This window comes from Vicugna pacos, chromosome 10 (assembly GCF_048564905.1).
Source record: "Vicugna pacos chromosome 10, VicPac4, whole genome shotgun sequence".
In the NCBI taxonomy this organism is placed as follows: domain Eukaryota; kingdom Metazoa; phylum Chordata; class Mammalia; order Artiodactyla; family Camelidae; genus Vicugna; species Vicugna pacos.
This window is the reverse complement of record NC_132996.1, coordinates 40,309,668-40,315,667: the sequence shown is the minus strand read 5'-3', so window position 1 is coordinate 40,315,667 and position 6,000 is coordinate 40,309,668. Positions and strand designations below refer to the sequence as shown.

The window sequence follows — 6,000 nt, the reverse complement described above, 5'->3', positions numbered from 1 at the left end:
TGTAATTACTAGCTGGGCTAGTCCCTGCAGGATAATTAGAGAGTTCTCCTCTGCAGATTCTGAATTCATGCAGAAACACATGGGTCCACAAGGCAAACTGATTTGACATTTCAGGGGCCTTGGTTATACTTCCTCCATTCCAGGATCATGTACGAGAATCTTTCTGAAATCTGAGGAGCATCACAGAAGGCCAGAGCTGGAAAGGATCTTTGAGACGATCTGTCCTACCTCCTTGATATGCAGGTGAAGCCAGTGAGGCCCAGAGAGGCAAAGTGACTGGCTCAAAGTTGCACAGCGAGTGTGAGAGAGCCATACCTTGGGAGGTCCAATCCTTGGATACCCCAATTCTGGGGCTCCCGTCACCACTCCTCATCAATAATACCCCTTTTCTAATCTCTGCATGTCAGTCACTTTCTGATATACAGGAGAGCACTGGAATAAGAGTCAGATAGAACTGAGTTCAAATCCTGGCTCTGACATGTGTGAAAGACAGTAGTGGACAAGTAAGCCTCAGTTTCCTCACGTATAAAATGGGAATAATGGTGCCTGCCTCACAGACGTGCTGTGAGAAGCCAGAGAGCCAAGTGCACAGAACATGTGTTCAATCAATGCTGCTTGAATGAATGCTTCAAGAATAAGCCTTGGCAATGCCAGGGTTCGACCTACAGTTAATGCGCACCTATTACGTGCCAAACGCTATGCTAAGCTCCCAGTACTTTATTTCATTTAATCATCACCACATCCCCATGAGGTCAGCCATATGAAATCAAGGTTCCGGGAGGTTAGCTACCTGAGTCCAAGGCCACACAGCTGAAGAGGAGGCAGGACTTGAACCTGTGCTTTCAGCCACCATGCAATACTGCCTTCCCCCATGAAAAGAGGCATGAACATTGTCGTAACTACAGTGGAGCCCCCAAAGGATTCTCTGCTGTGACACAGGGGAGGTGTGATGGAGGGGGTGGGAACAGTCACAGCCTACGATGATCCACTGAAGCACTTTTACCTTCAAGGTTATGAAAGTAAAACTCTTCTCCTTATGTAAGATTATTTATTCCGAGGGGCTGCGCTGATGCAAGTCACATGATCTCCCTCAAGAAGGGCAGTCAGTAGCTGGAGCTGAACTTAGAATCAAGAAGTCCAGATTTGGGTCTTGGATCTGCTCCTCAGAAGCTGAGTACCTTTTTGCTCAAGTCCCGTCAGTGCTCCGTCTTCAGAGTCCCACGTTCCTGGTCCATTGGGCGACATTCCCACTTTACCCCTCACACGGGTCTTCCGAGGCTCAAATGGGAATGAACACAGCCGTACTTCATCAGTTGCAGCCTTCTGCACAAATGTAAATCATTACTGTTACTACTGATAGTTTTGAAGATTGTCAGTGTGATAAGGAGGTGGCTGGAAGTCCCAGGCTGGTGGTGGACTTCAGGAAGACTGACTCAACACATGTGGCAGGCGGGGGACAATACACATTACTTGTCTTTGAAGGACAATTCAGCATGTTCCTAGCTCTGAGCTCATTATTTGGTTGGAAGATGGCACTTTAAGAGACCAGCCCTTTGAAATTCCATTGTAAACCTGGTGGGTCCCATTTACTTCAGCTGAGACCCAAGATCAGCACCTGCAGTGTCACAGTCTCTACTTCTGTACGTGTGGAAGAAACCAGCCGCGGTGAAAGGCTGCTCACTGGGTGAGGCTGGCAAAGGAGGAAGGAAGCCAATCTGAGAGTTGTTAATCACTCCCTGGGGATTTCCTCATCAATCAAGACTCTTCCAAATACCTCCTAGAAACGAGAATAACCAGGACTGTGTTCTTCTGAACTACCCTGCTCAGAATAGATAGATCTGAGTCATCCCCTCCAGAGATTTCCAGGGCTGACCAAGCAGGTGACAGTGCTTTAGACTGTCAAAGTCACCCTCTGTCAGTCTTCGGCATTTAACACCACCAAGATGGGAGGCTCACTCGCTCACACTCAAGACACTCTCCAGTCTCCAGGTGATTCTCATTCACTGCTCAAGGCTCTCCAGCTCCACTGGTAACATGTCAGCCCCGAGACACCCCTTCCCAAGGCTAAATCTCCCACGTTAGGAGGGATGAGATGGTAACACCAAAATTACACAGGTTTAGGCATCAGAAAGAAAGGCTTGCCTTTCCTGGATCAACAACTCATCGGCTGTGTGACTTTGGGAAATTTAATTAACCTCTCTGAACCTTGGTGTGCTTATCTTTAAAACAAATAATAATTATCAGTACCCTTCTGGATTATTCTAAAAATCCAAACTAACAGAGAGAAAGTATTTGCACATAGCAGGCATTCAATAAACAGTAGTCTTTACATGACAAGATTCATTCATTTTAGAAACACGTACTGAGGGCTTACTTTGTGCCAGGCACTCTGCTGGGAGCTGTACACAGGAGAGCAGACTAGAGTGGAGAGAGAATGGGCTTTGATGTCAAAGACCTGGGTCCTAATCCAAACTCTACCATTTACCAACCCTGTGATCTTGGATAGTGGACTGACGGAGACTCCCCGAGCCTCACTCATCTCATCTCTGCACAGGGATGTGGTGGAGATTCAGTGAGATGACTCATAGCAAGTGCCGAGCCCAGGACCTGGCTCAGCATGAGTGCTGGATAAGTGGGAACCGTACTGCAAGTCAGTGTTGCTGAGTACATGAGGCAGTTAATGCAAAGCCAAGGTCAGGCAGGACAGTGGACATTTTTCTTTTTGCTTTTTTTAATTGAAGTATAGTCAGTTTGAAATGTTGTGTCAATTTCTGGTGTAGAGTATAATGTTTCAGTCATGCACATACATACCTATATTCCTTTTTATATTCTTTTTCATTATAGGTTACTACAAGATACTGAATATAGTTCCCTGTGCTGTACAGTAGGATCTTGTTTTTATATGCAATAGTTAGTATTTGCAAATGTCGAACTCCCAATTTATCCCTTCTTACTCCCTTTCCCCTGGTAACCACAAGTTTGTTTTCTATGTCTGTCAGTCTGTTTGTTTTGTAATTAAGTTCATTTGTGTCTTTTTTTTTTAGATTCCACATATAAATGGCATCATATGGTGTTTTTCTTTCTCTTTCTGGCTTCCTTCACTTAATATGACGATCTCCAAGTCCGTGTTGCTGCAAGTGTTCACAGCAGCACTATTTACAATAGCCAAGACATGGAAAAACCTAAATGTCCATTGACAGTGGACATTTTATTGCACAGAATTTGAAGTAATCTTATTTAAAGTTATGGTTCCTGACAGTGGGCTCTGAACTGCTTCCTTTGTCCACTTATTTTCCCAGGAAAATAGATCCTTGAATACAGAGGGACAAAATCCTATCCCTTTCGCTATGTTGTGTTGCTGAGAGAAGACAGGGGTCAAGGCAGGGGTTCAGGACCAGCTCCAGCTTCTGCTCAGAGCAGGGAAACTAAGGCAGAAGGTCAGTCATGAAGACGGGATGACATCGGGGAGGGGAGCAGGTGGGAGAAGGAAACTCAGGAGGCATGAGGGCTCCCCGACCCTGTCAGCACAAGGCTGGGACAGCACTGGGACCCCTGGGCCCAACCCTGGGGGTCACCCTCAGCTCAGGGACTGCTCAGAGCTGATTCTGTCCATTCAGGGTCTCTGTGGGGCTGAGAAAGGCAGCAGCTGACAAAGATACCACTAATAATCCTAGTGTTTCTCTTCATTTGAGCCACCGGACTCAGGGAGAAGCTGGTGGAAGTGCAAAAAAGAGTGTCATTTTGCCTTAATCCTAGAATATCCATGCAAACTGCCTCTCCTGCTTGTGCTTCAGGTAATACGGTAAAGGAAAGCCATGCTGTTCAACCTACATACAGGTCCCCTGGGGTTTTATAAAAATGCAGATTCTGATTCAGTGGGTCTGAGTGGAACCTGAAATTCTGCATCTCTAATAAGTTCCAGGTGATGCGAGGCTTCCCTGAAACTCTCTGCCTTTGAAACATCAAAATGTTAGGAAAAACAATCTTTAAAACACATTTTCAAATCAGTGGAGGAGACTTCAAGGAAGGGAAACCTAAGGCCAGGAGTGAAGCCTGACCCTTCCTAGTGGATGCATGTGAAGAGATGGTCATTACCCTGGGGGACCCTACAGTCTCATGGCCTAGAGCTGTTCAACAGAGAACTCTGCTAGGAACAGGGGAAGGGGTAATGCTCTGCATTAATTTTGTACCCATGCAGGGCGGGGCGTCACATTGGAGAGCCCTCCACATAAAGCCAGGATTCAGAAAGAGCTAAGGCCTGAGGAAAGGGTGATTGAGAAGAACAACAAAGAAAGGAAACAGGGGGCGAGGGTATATCTCAGTGGTAAAAAGCATGCCTAGTATGCACAAGGTTCTGGGTTCAATCCCCATTACCTCCATCAAAAATAAACAAATAAACCTAATTATCTCCCCCCAACCCTCCCAAAAAAGAGAGAAAGCAATAGACAAAAACCAAACAAATAAAAAACCAAAGAAAAATAAAAACCAAGGGAAAGTGTCTGTATCAGCCTTGATTTGGGGTATCTGGAGAAAAATACAGTCCTCCGAGATCTGAGAGCTACTGGCTGACCCTCTTATGTGGCAGGAGTCTGAAATTACATGGTAGATTGGTCTTAGAACCCTCCAGATGATCCTTAAATTTCAAGTGCACCATAGTCTGTGGTCACTATGTCTTGAAACCCAGTAGAAGCAATCACAAGTCCTCCTGCAGGAATGCACCTCAAGCCAGGCCATACAGAATTATCGTAGGATTCCACAAAGCAGGGCTTAACACATCCAAGGAAACAGACCACCATGAGTGGGAGGCAGCAGCAACAGCACACCATCGAATCAAGCCCACACAGACCTCAGATATTGGGATAAAGACTACCAAACAATTATGTGTAATATGTTTAAAGAAATAAAAAGTGAGCAAAGAGCAAGAGACTATAAAAACGACCAGGCAGATTTGAAAAAATTTTCAAGTGCCTACTAACGATGAATATGTTTTCCTAGCTTTCTGTATTAAAGTCAGTACACTTTCTATTAGAAAAGAGTTTGGAACATGCCCACCCTCTCCTTGGCCATTAAATGCAGCCTGCTCATACCTGCCCTGTGTCAGCAGCAGGGAATGTTATCGGAAACATTTTCCTAGAATCATCCCTCCGCCCGGCCCATCCTTTCTTGGGCCACTCCTCCTGGCTCTGGGATTCCCTGGCTTCCTCCCTCGCCCCCCACGCCCCCACCCCCATTCCCAGTTACTACTTCCAGCCCTCCTTCTTACTTAGGTGACACATCCAGACATTCCTTGGGTCCCCTCTCAACTCCACATGAGCCCCTCTTTCAAGGTGGGACCCTCAGTCCCAGTGTGAGGGGTCTCAAATGAGACTGCGCTAAGTAGGGTTATAATCACGCCCCATTCTACCACTACCATGTGTGTACCTGTTCACAAAGCACCTTTCGTGTCCACCAGAGCACTGTCATTCTCACGGGCAGAGAAGACAGGCTCAGAGCCACCACCATCCAGCTAGAAGGCAACAGGACCCGGATTCAAAACAGGACTCACACCCAGGTTTTCATGGTGGCCCCGCGCTCGTTCTGCTGCTCACAGCTGCCTCCAGTGAGAGCAATGATCAATCACCAGCCAGCACTTTCTGTCCCCTTATTGTGTTAAACCCTTACCAGCCTTCATCAAACTGAATTGACGTTTCTTAGTCTTACCCAGTTGGTTGGGAAATCTCTGGGTCATGGCTAAATAAATATTTATGATCAAGAAAATGTTAATTTATGGACCACCTGTCCAAAGGTAATCTGTCTCAGGCTACAGTCAGTGGAGCTGTAAGTGTAAGTTCTCTCAAGCAAGTGTCAGGGTAAGCTCAGCAGAGGGCGAAGAGGTACGGGAGGGAAACAGGGTCCTTATGTCTTCCCTCCCCCATCTCAAAGGAAAGATCTTGAAATCCCACAGAAGAACATTTTTTTACTCTCAGAAACACAAAAGACCACATTACATGACAGGATGTG

At 46.2% G+C, this 6,000-nt stretch overlaps 1 long non-coding RNA gene across 1 annotated transcript in view; it reads right to left on the bottom strand.

Annotated features, from left to right (window-relative positions):
* Positions 1 to 1,034: 1,034 nt before the first annotated feature.
* LOC116282052 (uncharacterized) overlaps positions 1,035 to 6,000 on the bottom strand; it is a 58,603-nt gene continuing 53,637 nt past the window's right edge. Inside the window, exon 3 of the long non-coding RNA XR_004191510.2 lies at positions 1,035 to 1,323. This is a non-coding gene — a long non-coding RNA (uncharacterized lncRNA). The remainder of the gene's footprint in view (positions 1,324 to 6,000) is intronic.